At 37.6% G+C, this 17,350-nt stretch overlaps 1 long non-coding RNA gene across 1 annotated transcript; it reads left to right on the top strand.

Moving 5' to 3' along the window:
- The first annotated feature begins 601 nt into the window (after positions 1 to 601).
- On the top strand, positions 602 to 14,770 carry LOC116552185. The gene is made up of 3 exons (XR_004269268.1): positions 602 to 642; positions 12,681 to 12,687; positions 14,705 to 14,770. It is a non-coding gene; the product is annotated as an uncharacterized LOC116552185 (long non-coding RNA).
- The last annotated feature ends 2,580 nt before the right edge of the window (positions 14,771 to 17,350 follow it).

Here is a 17,350-nt window from a genome sequence, read left to right as displayed (position 1 = left end):
CCAACCTGTGGCGTCAAAAGGAGGGTGCCAAGACTTCTTATACCTGAAAAACCACCTTGGGAGTGGGGGTGAAGAGCAGGGATGGGATGAAAAGGCTTTAGACATTCTGAGGGCTAGTGGATTCTGTAAATCACCTCCTGGGTGGAGATAAGGGCTCCGGATATTCCAAGGGCCAGGGGACTTTTGTCATTCTGTTTGTTACTTAAGTGGTTTACAGAAGTCAAGATAAACATTTGTTTACCCATTATCTGGGTAAGATGGAAGGAAATCACAGACCTTAGTTACTTATTACAAATCGTAGGAGCCAAGATGGTGTGGGTTAGGACTGCTTGCCTGTCACATTAGGGCCACAGAGAGCAGTTACTGATAAGCAAAGTTTAAGCAGCTTTACATAGTAGTTATTTCGCAGAGCAAACTAGCAGTTTTATTTACAGAAGCCAAGGCCAGCAGTTATTGTGAGGAGAATGGGGCAGCCATTACAACTTAATTTTGGAAAACAGCTTTGTCTTGTATAAAATGGCATTGCTCAGGTTCTAACTTGAGGCTAGCTATGTTACAGTGTATATTTACCACCTTTCTTTTATGTAGCCAACCATTAATGGGCATTTAGGTTGATTCCATGTGTTTGCTATTGTGAATAGTGTTGTGATTAATACATGCGTGCATCTGTCTTCATGGTAGAACTATTTATTGTTACTTTAAGTATATACCCAATAATGGGATTGCTGGATTAAATGGTATTTTTTAAAGTTCTTTGAGAAATCACCAAGCTGCTTTCTACAACGGCTGAACTTGTTTACATTCCCGCCAGCAGTATATAACCATTCCCTTTTCTGTACAATCTCACCAGCATCTGTTATTTTTTGACTTTTTAATAATAGCTATTCTGACTAGTGTAAGATGGTATCTCATTGTGATTTTTACATTTGTCTAATGATTAACGATGTTGAGCATGTTTTCATATGCAAGTCCTTTGCCCATTTTTTAATGGAATTGTTTTTCTTTGGCTTATAAACTTGTTTATGTCTTTATAAATTCTGGATATTAGATCTTTGTCAGATTCATAGTTTGCAAGGATTTTTTCCCATTAAATAGCCTCTTCTTAAACAAGCTTTATTTAAAAATATTTAAAACTGAATCCAACAATTACTTGATTTTGAGGGATCACCCCAGAAGAGTAAAAATTAATTAAATATCGGCTGGGTGTGGAGTTGTACATCTGTAATCCCAGCACTTTGGGAGGCTGAGGTGGGCAGATCATGAGGTCAGGATATCGAGACCACCCTGGCCACGGTGAAACTCTGTCTCAACTAAAATACAAAAAATTAGTCAGGTATGGTGGCACATGCTTGTAGTCCCAGCCACTCAGGAGGCTGAGGCAAGAGAATTGCTTGAACCAGGAGATGGAGGTTGCGATGAGCCAAGATCATGCCACTACACTCCAGCCTGGCGACAGACCAAGGCTCCGTTTCAAAAATAAATTAAATGAATAATAAATAATTAATTAAATATCTTACTGCTCTTATGACAGAGCCAGCTTTTGTGTTCAGATGTAGATATGTTCTTTCATAAAGCTTAATTTTTTTCTCCTTATTTCATTTTAATATGTATCTTTAAAAAATTTCCAGAGGACTTCAGCCAAGATGGCCAAATGGGAACAGCTCCTATCCCCAGTTCCCAGCAAGAGCAATCCAGAAGGCAACTGATCTTCACATTTCCAACTGAGGTACCAGGTTCATCTCATTGGGACTGGTTAGACAGTGGGAGTAGCACAAGGAGGGCAAATCAAAGCAGGGTGGCTTGTTGCCCACCCAGGAAGTAAAGGGGGCTGGAGAACTCCCTCTCCTAGCCAAGAAAAGCCTAAACAGACTTTTCCAGACACTCTGGCACTCTGGCTCAGATACTGCCCTTTTCCCATGGTCTTCACAACCCGCAGACCAGGATATTGCCTCCGGTGACTACAACACCAGCGACACGGGTTTCCAGCACAAAACTGGGTGGTCGTGGTAGCTGCAGCAGTTTTTTTCTTTCTTTCTTTCTCATACCCCAGTGGCACCTGAAATGACAGCGAGGCAGACCCACTCATTCCCCTGAAAACAAGGGGGCTGGAGCCAAGGAGCCAAGTGATCTGGCTTGGTGGGTCCCACCACCATGAAAATCAGCAAGTTAAGATCCACAGTCTTGAAATTCTCACACCCAACACAGCAGTCCAAGCTCGACCTGGGACGTTTGGCCTCAGTAGGGGGAGGGGCGTCCACCATTACTGAGGCTGGGGTAGGCGATTCTAAACTCACCTCTGTAAACACAGCCCCTGGGGCATTTACACAGCAACCCAATGAGGCAGCAGCTCAGCAAAGCCTTTACAGGCAGACTGTGACTAGACTTTCTTCTTGCTGGCAGTGTATCTCTGAAAAAAAGGCAGCAGCCTGTCAGGGACTTATAAATAAAGCCCCCACCTTCCTGGGACAGAGCACCTGAGAAAAGGGGCAGTGTGGGTCTGGCTTCAGCAGCGTTAAACATCCCTGCCTGGCAGCTCTGAAGGGACCAATGGAGCCCACAGCACAGCACTAGAACTTTGATAAGGAGCAAACTGCCTCCTCAAGTGGCTCCCTGAACCCCGTTTATCCTGACTAATACACACCACATACAGGAGAGCTCTGGCTGACATCTGGCAGGTACTTTTCGGGGATGAAGCTACCAGAGGAAGGAACAGGCAGCAATCTTTGCTGTTCTGCAACATCTGCAAGTGATTCCCAGGCAAGCAGGATCTGAAGTGGACCTCCAGCAGACCTGCAGCAGAGGGGCATGACTATTAGAAGGAAAATTTAAAAAGAGAAAGAAATAGCTTCAACATCAACAGAAAGGATGTCCACTCAGAGATCCCATCCAAAAGTCTCCAACTTCAAAGGCCCAAGGTAGATAAATCCACAAAAAAGGGAAGAAATCTGTGCAAAAAAGGCTGAAATCAACAAAAACCAAAACTCTTCTCCTCCTCCAAGGGATCATAATTCTTTGCGAGCAAGGGAATAAAACTGGATGGAGAATTAGTTTGATGAATTGACAGAAGCAGGCTTCAGAAAGTGGGTAATAACAAACTTCTCACAGCTAAAGGAGAATGTTCTAACCCAGTGCCAAGAAACTAAGAACATTGAACAAAGGTTTGACAATATGCTAACTAGAATAAGCAGTGTAGAGAAGAAAAACACAGCACAAGAACTTTGTGAAGCATACACAAGTTTCAATAGCTGAATCGATCAAGTGGAAGAAAGGATAATAGAGATTGAAGATCAACTCAATGAAATAAAGCAAGAAGGTGAGATTAGAGAAAAAATAGTGAAAAGAAATAACCAAAACCTCCAAGAAAAATGGGATTATGTGAAAATACCAAATCTACATTTGATTGGTGTACCTGAATGTGACGGGAAAAATGAAATCAAGGTAAAATACTCTTCAGGCTATCATCCAGGAGAACTTCCCCAACCTAGCAATGCAGGCCAACATTCAAATCCAGGAAATACAGAGAATACCACAAAGAAATTCCTTAAAAAGAGGAACTGGAAGGCACATAGTCATCAGATTTACTGGGGTTGAAATGAAGGAAAAAATTCTAAGAGCAGCCGGAGAGAAAGATTGGGTTACCCACAAAGAGAAGCCCATCAGACTCACAGTGGATCTCTTGGCAGAAACCCTACAAGCCAGAAGAGAGTGGGGGCCAATATTCAACATTCTTAAAGAAAATAATTTTAAACTCAGATTTCATATTCAGCCAAACTAGACTTCATAAGTGAAGGAGAAATAAAATTTCTTACAGACAAGCAACTGCTGAAAGATTTCATCACTACCAGGCCTGCCTTACAAGAGCTCCTGAAGGAGGCACTAAACATGGAAAGGAAAACCAGTACCAGCCACTGCAAAATCATACCAAATGGTAAAGACCATCGACACTGTGAAGAAACTGCATCAATTAAGAGGTAAAACAACCAGCAAGCATCAAAATGGCAGGATCAAGTTCACACATAACAATACTAACCTGAAATGTGAATGGGCTAAAAGCCCCAATTAAAAGACATAGACTGGCAAATTGGATAAAAAGGCAAGACCCATTGGTGCACTGTATTCAGGAGACCCATCTCACATGCAAACACAGGCTCAAAATAAAGGAATGGAGGAAGATTTACCAAGCAAATGGAGAGCAAAAAAAAGCAGGGGCTGCAATCCTAGTCTCTGATAAAACAGATTTTAAACCAACAAAGATCAAAAAGGACAAAGAAGGTAATGGTAAAGGGTGCAATGGTACCCGTTACATAATGGTAAAGCGAAAATGCAACAGGAAGAACTAACTATCCTAAATATTTATGCACCCAATACAGGAGCACCCAGATACATAAAGCAAGTTCTTAATGACCTACAAAGACACTTGGACTCCCACACAATAATAGTGGGAGACTTTAACACTCCACTGTAAATATTAGACAGATCGACAAGACAGAAAATAAACAAGGATATCCAGGACTTGAACTCAGATCTGGACCAAGTGGACCTAGTAGACATCTACAGAGCTCTCCACCCCACAGCCACAGAATATACATTCTTCTCATCATCACATCACACTTACTCTAAAATTGACCACATAATTGGAAGTAAATCACTCCTCAGCAAATGGAAAAGAGTGGAAATCATAACAAACAGTCTCTCAGACCACAGTGCAATCAAATTAGAACTCAGGATTAAGAAACTCAAAACTGCAAAACTACATGGAAATTGAACAATCTGCTCCTGAATGACTACTGGATAAATACAGTTAATGCTCGACTTACGACCACGATTGGCTCCGACAGACCGGTCTTAACACGATTTGGTCGTAAGTTGAGTAGGCTATATGTACAGTACTGTGAAATGATGTTATAAAAATCTTTAAGTCATATTTTATCATAACTTTCTTTCATTATTGTTATATATCATAATTTTCTTTGTTCATTTTATGCCATTTCTATCATATCTACACCATTTTGTTTCTTATTTTTACATTCGTTAGGTTTAAGTAAAACACTGCATTACCAGTACAACTGGTTTAATATTTGCAAAACATACAAAATTACAAAATACAGGTGCATATAAAAATACAAAATACAGGTGTAAAAAATACCATAGGAAACATTTTCCCAATCGCAAAACTTATCAAAATAAACATGTACAAAACATTTTATTGGCCGCTGGTGCTTGGCTGCGGATCGTTGATGTCGTCATCTGAGGCAGCAGTTGGGGTTACCGGAGTTGGTTTTTTCATAAACATGGTGACCTTTGTCTGAATTGTATGTTTCTTTTTTTCTTCATAAATTTCACGATACGGACAAAACACATTGTGCACCATCCGTTCAATCCTTGCAAATCATTCAATGTTTGGGTCCATTGCTTTGAAATGTATAAGAAGTTTATTGGGAGGGGTTTGATGAAAAATATCCAAGACACAAAACACAAATTGCTGTACCGAGTCTGGGATAACAGTTGAAATGGCGCATGCGGAGATGGTAGTGCTGCCAGAAGCTGGTCTGCACTGTCGTACGCCCAGCTGGGCAACGTTTGCACTGCCAGATGCGGAGCAGTCATGGCTAGCGATTGCGGTCATAAAGTCGAATGGTCATAAGTTGCATAGGTCATAGGTCGATCAATACCTGTAATGAAATGAAGGAAGAAATAAAGATGTTATTTGAAATCAATGGAATGAAGACACAACATATCAGAATCTCTGGGACACTTTTAAAGCAGTATCTAGAGGAAAATTTATAGCACTAAATGCTCACATGGGAATCAAGGAAAGATCTAAAATCAACACACTAATATCACAATTAAAAGAACTAGAGGAGCAAGATCAAAAAACTAAAAAGCTAGAAGAAGACAAGTAATAACTAAGATCAGAGCAGAGCCAGAAGGAGATAGAGACACACAAAAATCCTTCAAAAATCAATGAATCCAGGAGCTGGTTTTTTGAAAAGATCAACAAAATAGACAGACTGCTAGCCATACTAATGAAAAAGAATAGAAAGAAGAATAAACTGGGTGCAATAAAAAATGATAAAGGAGATATCACCACAGATTCCCAGAAATACAAACTACCATCAGAGATTACTACAAACACCTGTATGCACGTAGACCAGTAAATCAAGAAGAAATGGATAAATTTCTGGACACCTACACACTCCAAAGACTAAACCAGGGAGAAGTTAAATCCTTTAATAGACCAATAACAAGTGTTGAAGTTGAGGAAGCAATTAATAGCCACCAACCAAATAAAGTCCAGGAGTAGACGGGTTCACTGCTGAATTCTCCAAGGGGTACAAAGAGGAGCTGGTACCATTCTTTCTGAAACTATTTCAAACAATACAAAAAGAGGGAATCCTCCCTAACTCATTTTATGAGATCGATATCATCCTCATACCAAAACCTAGCAGAGACACAACTAAAAAAGACAATTTCAGGCCAATATCCATGATGAACATAAATGCAAAAATCTTCAATAAAATACTGGCAAACCAAATCCAACAACATATCAAAAAGCCATCACGATCAACTGGGCTTCTTCCCTGGGATGCAAGGCTGGTTCAACATATGCAAATTTGTAAGCATAATCTATCACATAAGCAGAACCAAAGCCAAAAACCACATGATTATGTCAATAGATACAGAGAAGGCCTTAGACAAAATTCAACAGCCCTTTATGAGAAAAGCTCTCAATAAACTAGGTATAGATGGAACATATCTCAAAATAATAAAAGCTAGTTACAACAAATCCACAGCCTATATCATACTGAACAGGCAAAAACAGTAAGTATTCCCTTTAAAAATGGGCACAAGACAAGGTTCCCCACTCTCACCACTCCTATTCAACATAGTATTGGAAGTTCTGGCCAGGGCAATCAGGAAAGAAAAAGAAATAAAGGGTATTCAATTAGGCAAAAAGGAAATCAAATTGCTTCTATATGCAGATGACATGATTGTATATTTAGAACACCCCATAGTCTCAGCCCAAATCTCCTTAAGCTAATAAGCAACTTCAGCAAAGTCTCACGTTACAAAATCAATATGCAAAAATTACAAGCATTCCTATACACCAATAACAGACAAACAGAGAGCCAAATCATGAGTGAACTCCAATTCACAGTTGCTACAAAGGGAATAAAATACCTAGGAATACAACTAACAAGGGATGTGAAGGATTTCTTTAAGAAAAATTACAAATCTCTGCTCAAGGAAATAGGAGAGGACACAAACAGATGGAAAAACATTCCATACTCATGATTAGGAAGAATCAATATCATGAAAATGGCCATACTGGCCAAAGTAATTTATCAATTCAATGCCATTCCCATCAAGCTACCATTGACTTTCTTCAGAGAATTGGAAAAAAAAAACCTTAAACTTTATATGGAACCAAAAGCCAGCCTGCATAGCCAAGACAATCCTAAGGAAAAAGAGCAAAGCTGGAGGCAACACGCTATCTGACTTCAAACTACATTACAAAGCTACAGTAATCAAAACAGCATGGCACTGGCACAAAAACAGAGATATAGACCAATGGAATGGAACAGAAGCCTCAGAAGAAGTACCACACATCTTCAACCATCTGATCTTTGACAAACCTGACAAAAAAAAAGCAATGGGGAAAGGATTCCCTATTTAATAAATGGTGTTGGGAAAACTGGCTAGCCATAAGCAGAAAGCTAGACTGGATCCCTTCATTATACCTTATACAAAAATTAACTACAAATGGATTAAAGATTTAAACACAAGACCTAACACCATAAAAACCCTAGAGGAAAACCTAGGCAATACCATTCAGGATATAGGTATGATTAAGGACTTTGGGAGTAAAACATCAATAGCAACGGCCACAAAAGCCAACATAGAGAAAAGGGATCTAATTAAACTTAAGAGCTTCTGCACAGCAAAAGAAACTATTATTAGAGTGAATCGATAACCAACAGAATGGGATGCAAAAAAAATTTTGCAATTTACCCGTCTGACAAAGTGCTAATAAACAGAATCTATAAAGAACTTAAACAAATTTACCAAAAAAAAACAACCCCCATCAAAAAGTGGGTGAAGGACATGAACAGACACGTCTCATAAGAAGTCTTTTTGCAGCCAATAAACATATGAAAGAAAGCTCATCATCACTGGTCATTAGAGAAATGCAAATCAAAACCACATTGAGATACGATTTTATGCCAGTTAGAATGACAATTATTAAATATCAAGAGACAACAGAAGCTGGAGAGGATGTGGAGAAATAGGAATACTTTTACACTGTTGGTAGGAGTGTAAATTAGTTCAACCATTGTGGAAGACAGTGTGGTGATTCCTCAAAGATCTAGAAATAGAAATAGCATTTGGCCCAGCAATCCCATTACTGCGTGTATACCCAAAGGAGTATAAAACATTCAATTATGAAGATACATGCACACATATGTTTATTGTGGCACTGTTTACAATAGCGAAGACTTGGAACCAACCCAAATGCTCCTCAATGCCCATAATGTTAATTAGACTATATGTCTGGGTAAGAAAATAAACATTCATAACATTATCATCTAACACACTGAACAGTCGCAAAGGATTATTAATACCAAAGTCTTTTTCATGTATATTTCTCATGAAGTAACATTTTAATTTACTATTAATAATGTGTTGGACTTCTGTGAAAAGATATAGTTTCTCAATATAACGTAGGGAAACTAACTGCCAAATGCACTGTACTCTATAAATTCAGAGGAAAGGTGATTTTTAGGAATACTTATTCAAGGTTTTCTTGTCATGACGTTTTATCTTCAGCAAGGTAATATTTTAGTTTGATGACTTCAGTGACTTATGGTCACATTATGCCAGTGATTTACAAAATCCTATTTGATTGGCTTCCAATTATCCCTCCCTTTTCTTTTCAAATTGAAAAAATATCTTTAGTCTATCTCAGTCGTAATCATAGTTTATAAGAATTTATGTATGTAGCATTCTGACCTTTCTCTATCAGTCTGCACTTTCTTTCAGCTCCCAGTAACAAAAACCTGACTTCAGAGGTTTATCCTTCTTAAGGATTCATTCTCTTACTTAAATGAGGTATGAGAGTTGGCTGTCCAGGTTCCGATAGCAATTCCACAAAATGGAAAAGATTCAGATGCACTTCTGTTTTCTATCTATGCTACCACCTTTAGCATCAATCTTCCAACAGTACACAGAATGGAAGGTAGGATTGCAGCATCAGCCCATCCCATCAACATTTCTAGCAGAAGAAGCCCTGCCGATAGTACTTTTCTTCATACGGATCAAAGAAAATGAGATAAAGACACTTTTCTAAGTGAAAATTAAAACAATGTTAAAAAAAACAACAGGTTTTATTCACTAAAGTTCTTAAAAGAGTAACTCAAATATATGTTTAGAGAATGTTAAGGTCCCTGAAAAATCATTTTATTATAGGCAGAGATTTTTGCACACCTGGGTTTGTAAACCTGGTCATCAGACCTATTGGTCATACAAATTGTGGCTTAACAAATCATGTCTTTGTTTTAACGTTTTTTTTAGGAACCTTAGACCTCACATATCAGGGTCGCCAAAAATGGTAACGCACTAAGGATGGTATACGATATCAATGCGTTTTGCTTGCACACCCTTTTGTTAGCAGTCTATGGATCTATTGATCATCCAGCAATGTAAAGTACATTATCAGTGATTTACAATATATTTGTACCATTAATAATTTAACACAACAATCTTAGCAAACAGATTTATTTCCAAAGTTGCATATCTATTCATAAGATTTATTAAAATACCCATATCTATTTTTATGCACAATATAAAGCTTATAGTGATTGGACTATTAAATAGTTATAAATTGTCAACAACTCGTAGAACTTAATTTTCTTAATAGCTGATGATTTCCCAATAAATGGCTTATGATGCACTTCATCATCTTAATGAAATGTGAAGCTCTTTAAAATGGATGTGCTTGCAGAGGAGGTAATAATGCGCTTCCTAACAACATTGTAGATTACTCGTTATTTGCTAGCATGTTTTTCCCCACATGATTCTGCCATAAATTCATTATTAGTGCATTAAATCTGCCATTAAAATAAAGCAAGGAAAACACTCAAAACAGTACAACTTGAGTTATTCATCCCATGCAAATATTTTGTGTCAAAGGGAAAAGTTAAATTAACATTTGGAAACTGATGAAACTGACATTCACCATGGTTTTTCGTTGCTTTATCCTAAAAATACCATGACAATAAGTCTGCTTCTTGTTTACTTGTAATTCTGTGTTCCCTGAAGATTTTGAGATACCTATGGTTCCCTGCAGTCATCTGATATCCACAGACCTTCTCAATATTTTCTTCAAAAATTTTTACATACTGCATATGATTGCATGTGCTATACTTTTATATGACTGACAGTGCAGCAGATTTTTTTACGCTAGCATCACCACAACCACATGAGTGAATGTGTTGCATTATAACATTGTCATGACAGCTACGACATCATTAGGCAACGGAAATTTTTTAACTTCATTATAAGCTTATAGAGCCACCATGATATATGGGGTCCATCATTGACCAAAACATTGTTGCAGTGTTTGACTATACCTCTAAAGTCATCCATCTATAATACATGAATTTTCTGTATGTATTATATTTTCTATTGCCAGGAAATAGATTCACACATATGTAGAGTTGGAACCAACTGCATATGTATGAATCATCTGTAAATGTAAGGAATAGGTTTTATTATAGAATTTATAATTAGGACCCTATTGAATTTTTGAAAATTATTACAATAGTGATCAAATAAATTATACTGCTTAATTCCTAGTGTTATCAGAGTCTTCACATAACATAGCATAACATGAAAACCAGTATTTGTCTTGCTTTTGCTTTATATATATTTCTACTTATTAAACACCAAAAAATTTTAGATAAAATGATATATACACTTGTGATAAACAAAAACAGATTTCAAGTGCTATACAGTAACTCATTTTTCCTGACTTCTTATTCAACTTCATCCTGGACACTCAAACTGAAGGATGATATTTAACATGAATTAGACTTTTGTGACATTGACTACTCTAGTTGGAAAAGCCAAACACTTTGGAGAATAAAATTATACTGATAAAATCTATGAGATCAACTTATCTCTCTATTGATGTCAATTCAAGCTCTAATTCCTTTGGGAAAACATCTTTTAAAAGATGCCCTCATTACTATTTTAGTACAAGGATGCTGAAAGGCCTTATTTCAGACAGTGGTGGTCCAAGAAATGAGATAGTATGTTTTGTTCAAACTATGTTTGTTTTCATTTTTTGTTCGTTTGTTTTTTAGATGGAGTCTCACTCTGTCACCCAGGCTGGGGTACAGTGGTGTGATCGAAATCAAGCAATTCTCCTGTCTCAGCCTCCTGAGTAGCTGGGATTATAGGCACCTACCATCACACCCGACTAATTTTTGTATTTTCAGTAGAGATGGGGTTTAACCATGTTAGCCAGGTTGATCTCAAACTCCTGACCTCAAGAGAAACGCCCACCTTGGCCTCCCAAAGTACAGGCCTTACAGGCACAAGCCACTGTGCTCGGCCAGGTGTAAAGTTCTAAGAAATGCTTTTTTCACATAAACTATAAAATACTGCCTCACATTAGAAAAGTTATTGTTATTGAATTATTGTGATTCTGAAATTAACACTACTTAGTCATTATGTAGTATCTTTTCTAAGAACCTGCTAGATTCAATTTTAGAGATGTTTCAGACACTAGTATTAATATTCATAAATTGCTCAATGACTTTCTTTTCCATGATGTAAATCCAGATCCAGAAACTAGCTTATCTTAGTCTGGATAAACTAGATTGCGCTCAAGTAATGAACAAACACCTAACTCTCAATTTTTAACTAAAGGTCTATTTTGGGGCGATGGCATAGATGCAAAGCTGGTAGACTGGGAGCTGTCTTCCACAAAATCACGCAAGGACTTTAGTGCAAAGAATCACCATTTCTGGCTGCAATGTTGGAATGTGGGAACTTCACAGTCACTTGGGCAGAAGAGACTGCATGAAGATCTCACACCGATGGAGGTCATGCCAACCAAATGTCACATCTTGCAGCCCACTAGTTGCAACTAGTATTGTGACTTGTCAAATGTCTAGATTGTGTAGTTTTCCTTGTTCCTGAATGGAGAATTGCATTTTAGTAGCCCATAGCAGCCATTAACAGGTTTCTATGTTTGTTATGCTCTAAAAGAATTGCAATGACTTATAGTATCTACTTCCTAGAATTTCTGTAGGATTAAATCGGTTAATATGTGTAAAGCAAATTGGGTCTGGCACATAGTATGCACTACAACCTGTCTGTTTTTATAATTATTATACTAATTAGTAATACAGTTGTCCTACTTATTCATGGGGGATACATTTCAGACCCCAATGCATGCCTAAAATCATGGATCGTAGTACTAAACTGTCTATACATTGCAGAGGGTTTTATTTCCCATGTATACAAAACTTTGATAAAGTTTAATCTATGAATTAGGTACAATAAAAGATGAAAAATAATATCTAATAATAAAACAGAAGAATTATACCAATATACTGTTCACAATTTCACAGATAGAAGATTCATTCTTACCATGGATCTTTGAATCACAGCCTGTAAGTTTTTTCTTTCCTAAGTTGAGAACATTCCCCTTTTCACATAAAGCACTTTAGGGCTTCTCTATAATATATCCCATGTTGTCACCATATCACTATAATTGTGCCTTGGGGCCATTATTAAATAAAACAAGGGTTGCTTGAAGCCCTGAGATTCTGCCACAGTCGATTCGATAACACAGAGGGCTACTAAGTGACTAACCGGCAGGCAGAGTAGACAGTTTGGATTTGCTGTTCAGGTCCCTGAGGGGTTGAATAGTGTAAGATTTCAGAATGCAATTTAATACTTAGAAATTGTTTATTTCTGGACTTTCTGTTGGGCCACTGTGAGCCGCTGGTAACTGGAACCAAGGAAAGCAAAACTGCAGATAAGGAGGGCTCCTGTGATAATGGTGGCGGTGGTGGTGGTAGGGACAGTAGTAACAGATTCGCAGTAGTAGCAGTAGTAGTGATATTGGCAATAACAATAGCAGCAGGAGTAATGGGATAGTCATTATAGTGAGGACAGTAGTGTCAGCAGGAACAATAGTAGTACTAATAGTGGGGATAGCAGTAGCAGGTGTAGCAGTAGCAGTAATAATAGTAGTAACAATACTACTATTACTACTATAATTACTAATATTACTACTACAAAAAGTAGTAGTAATAGAAACAGTGGTAAGGATAGTGGTAATAGTAATGATAGTAATTGCAGCAGCAGTAGCAACAATAGTAACATTAGTAGCAAGAGTGGTACCAGTCATCTCATTGCTTAGCTAAATTCACAAAAATGGGCATATACATCAAACTAAATGTTGATCATGTGAATTTCATGTTACATTTTAAAATTTATCCCATTAATTGTACTATAAATAATTTTCTTAGAAATTTAGTAGAGATATAGCTATGTTAAACTCTATTTTTTTTTAAAAAAAGGGTTGAAGTGGTTCATTCTACTATACTAGCACTTTATATGCTCACATGACTGTTTTCATCCCCTCTGGGGTAGCTACAATCTTAGGCACTGGAACCAGAGGCTTTGCTTCAGCCTCCACCATTTCTGAATTTTCTCTTTTTTTTAGTTTTAATATGTAACTCATAACGGTATGCCTTGTAGGATTTTTTTAAGGATTCAATGAGTTAATGTGCATCAAGGTGACAGAAGATTGCCCATCCTGGAATAATTGTTCACTTAGAGCTGTTAGGGTCCCTTCATGGCGCTTCTGTCCCATGCTATCTATTTGCACCAGCCCCTTTTTCTCTTAATCAGACATCAAACATTTCTCTATCTTTGACCTGATGGATTGATTGCTTTTAGGTTCAAGCTGTCATATTTCATAATCCATTTCTCACGCATTTTGGGGCAATTTTTATTGTTTATGCCAAAGTCCTTCAGTCTTGTATATAATGAATATATTTTCAGTGTTTCTTTGCTCAATACATGCATTTAGTGCTATTTTTTTCTAATTGATTTGTATTTTCTTAATAGCTAATAAGGTACAGTATCTTTTCATGTCCCTGTTGACTATTCATATATATCTCCTCTAATGTGTCTTTCTTATTATTATTATACTTTAAGTTCTGGGGAATACTTTAAGTTCTGGGGTATGCTTACAGTTTTGTTACATAGGTATACATGTGCCATGGTGGTTTGCTGCATCCATCCACCTGTCATCTACATTAGGTATTTCTCCTAATGTTATCCCTCCCCTAACCCCCTAATCCCTGCTATCCACCCCTTAGCCCCTTCCCCACGATAGGCCCTGGTGTGTGATATTCCTCTCCCTGTGTCCATGTGTTCTCATTGTTCAACACCCACCTAAGAGTGAGAACATGCGGTGTTTGCTTTTCACTTCTCCTGTCAGTTTGCTGAGAATGAGTTTCCAGTTTCATCCATGTTCCCACAAAGGACATGAACTCATCCCTTTTTATGGCTGCATAGTATTCCATGGTGTATATGGGCCACATTTTCTTTATCCAGTCTATCATCAATGGGCATTTGGGTTGGTTCCAAGTCTTTGCTATTGCTAACAGTGCCGCAGTAAACATACGGTGCATGTGTCTTTATAATAGAATGATTTATAATCCTTTGGGTATATACTCAGTAACGGGATTGCTGGGTCAAATGGTATTTCATTTCCAGATCCTTGAGGAATCGCCACAATCTCTTCCACAATGGTTGAACTAATTTACACTTCCACCAACAGTGTAAAAGTGTTAATATTTCTCAGAATCCTCTCAAGCATCTGTTGTCTCCTGTTTTTTTTTAATAATGGACATTTTAAATTGGCATCAGTTTTTCTCATTTTAAGTTTTTTCTTCTCATTATTGAATAGTAAAAGTTTTCTATTATTCTTGATACTACATATATTCTGAATGCTATATATTCTGGATATTTTAGCTGGTGGTACAGCCTCTCTTTTTACTTTTGTTATCTTTAAAAGGGCACACATTCTTTTTAGTTTATTTTATTACAATTTAGGTTTTGGGGTACATGTGAAGAACATGCAAGATTGTTGCATAGGTACACACGTGGCAGAGTGATTTGCTGCCTTCCTCCCCATCGCCTACATCTGGCACCTCTCCCCTTGCTATCTCTCCCCAGCTCCCCACCCCACACCATCCCTCCCCTATTTCCCCCCAACAAACCCCAGTGTGTAGTGCTCCCCTCCCTGTGTCCATGTGTTCTCATTGTTCAATACCCACCTATGAGTGAGAACATGCGGTGTTTGATCTTCTGCTCTTCTGTCAGTTTGCTGAGAATGATGGTTTCCAGGTTCATCCATGTCCCTACAAAGGACCCAAACTCATTGTTTTTGATGGCTGCATACTATTCCATGGTGTATATGTGCCACATTTTCCCTGTCCAGTCTATCGTCGATGGGCATTTGGGTTGGTTCCAGGTCTTTGCTATTGTAAACAGTGCTGCAATGAACATTCATGAAAAGTGCACACATTTTTATGCATTTCTTTTACTGTTTGTAATTTATGGATTCTGAGAAAATCTGTGTGCCTCGAGGTCACAGTTTGTCTTATGGAAGTCTTGTAATTTAAGGTTTTACATTTATATTTAGGTTCTTGATCCACTTAACGTAAATGAATGTTGTTCGACTGGTTGCTCATCCCCGTTACCGCACGTAAGCATAGCCTGTTGTTCCAACCCAGTTTTTTGAAAAAGATCTGTATCGATCATTTTGCTATGTTGTTTAGTTTTATGTAACATTTGATGGATTTTTTGTGACTGTTTCCTCTTTTGGTTCATTTTGCCTTAGTTCTTTTATTATCATTATATGGCTTGTGGTTGCATATTCTTTTACCACATGTTCAGGAATTACATCACAGATTACAACATACCTCTGCATAGAGGGGCACACAGCAAAGCACAAGCTTACTCTGCTCAGTGTTGCTCTGCTCTGGAGGGTTCTGGCCTCTCAAGCATGAATTGCCTACTATTTTGGTTTCAACTATACCTTTGGCATAAAATCCTAGGACAGCAGTCTTTGAGTAGATCTCTTCACATTAATAAAACTTTTGACTCCTGTTCTAAATTTTCTATCACAAAGACTGAATCCATTTACTCTATCACTGAGGTATATAGCAGAAAGTATATTTACTTATAAAGTGATTAGCTTCTTTTTTTCTTGTAGCAATATAGGTCATAAATGTAGATGTACAAAATTGAAGGAGTGATTCTGTCTACAAGAAAATTATTCTATATATTAGGGAGAAAATGTAGTGGCCAAGAATCCTTTTTAGCTTAACAAAAAAAGATAAACTAATGGCTTTTCCTTGATGAACTCCTAGCAGCATATCAAGATCACTATAAATTTAACACCAGACAGTATATCAAAGAATAATATTACAGATAATTTATGGTTTCACTTACTTGGCTGCGAGAAGAAGTAAACCTTTGTTTTGTGCCTTTCACTGTTTTGTGTAGATTTTCGCATCAAGGCATGAATGATAGTTCATGTATTTTAATAGACTGTGCATGATTTGAGGTGTGAAACTCTACTTATTCCCATTTACATGTAACAGCTTCTAGTATGCTGTTAGTACTTAACAAAAAGTGTGTTGAATGAATGTTTTGCAAAGAATCTAAGCTTTGCAACATCAGCAAAATCTTTCATCTAAATTATGTCACCGTCATAATTGCCTTTTCTGGAAATTTTCTGATGAGTGACAAAGAGAATCCTCTTCTGCTGATCAAGACTTTATTGGTGCATTTGACATGAAGAGACCTGGATGTAGCTGCATATGTCAGTACTGAAAAAAAAAAATAATCGAAAAGAGTCATATAATTTGTATTCTCACTTACTGTTTAAATATACATTTTCATATATTTTCTAATTTCAGTCTTTTGTTGCTAATACAGCTAGTATGCGAATAAGAATAACTTATTTTTATAATGTCAAATCTGAGACTTACTTAAAAAACTTTGGCAATCTGCCATGATCCCTGCCCTATGCTCCAAGGATCTAGAATGCATGGGTATGAGTGATCCTGAGAACAAACGGTGGCTCCTGCAAATGTGGAGAGACGACACAGTTTACACACACTCTACGATGTAGTAGAGAAGCCTGGGGAAGTGTTTACCTGCTCCCCTCATATGCCTTATTCAAGATCCTCCTTGCACCGTAATAAAAGCTTTTGGCCCAGTTGGCCTTGGGGTATTAAATACGGCTGCA

The sequence above is a fragment of the Sapajus apella genome, unplaced genomic scaffold (assembly GCF_009761245.1).
Source record: "Sapajus apella isolate SASKATOON/1434 unplaced genomic scaffold, GSC_monkey_1.0 scaffold11, whole genome shotgun sequence".
NCBI classification, from domain to species: Eukaryota; Metazoa; Chordata; class Mammalia; order Primates; family Cebidae; genus Sapajus; species Sapajus apella.
This window is presented reverse-complemented; position numbering and strand designations above follow the sequence as displayed.